Source organism: Penaeus monodon, chromosome 33 (assembly GCF_015228065.2).
Source record: "Penaeus monodon isolate SGIC_2016 chromosome 33, NSTDA_Pmon_1, whole genome shotgun sequence".
Taxonomy (NCBI): Eukaryota; Metazoa; Arthropoda; class Malacostraca; order Decapoda; family Penaeidae; genus Penaeus; species Penaeus monodon.
The window spans coordinates 6,230,562-6,230,869 of record NC_051418.1 but is presented as its reverse complement, the minus strand read 5'-3'; positions in this window follow the sequence as shown (position 1 = coordinate 6,230,869).

Sequence of the window (308 nt, the reverse complement as noted above, 5' to 3'; positions counted from 1 at the left end):
TGCCTAACCCAGCACGCCTACAATGCCACCACAAACACCCCCGTCCTTACCGAACCGCACCAGCAGCGCCTTCATCCGTGTGGAGTGCACAGTCGGCACGCGAAGGCCACGGGGCGTCCTTGCCCCGCGGCCTGCATGATCCGGGGGCGACGCTCGCTTGAACCGAGTCCATTCTTTACTCGGAAACGATTTTGGCCAACAGTGAGTGGACTCGGCGCCCCGGCTGCCCCAACCCCAGCTCGATGTCCTTTCCATCATTATTACTGATTTATTTTTCTTTAACTAGTTACAACAACAATAACATGAGA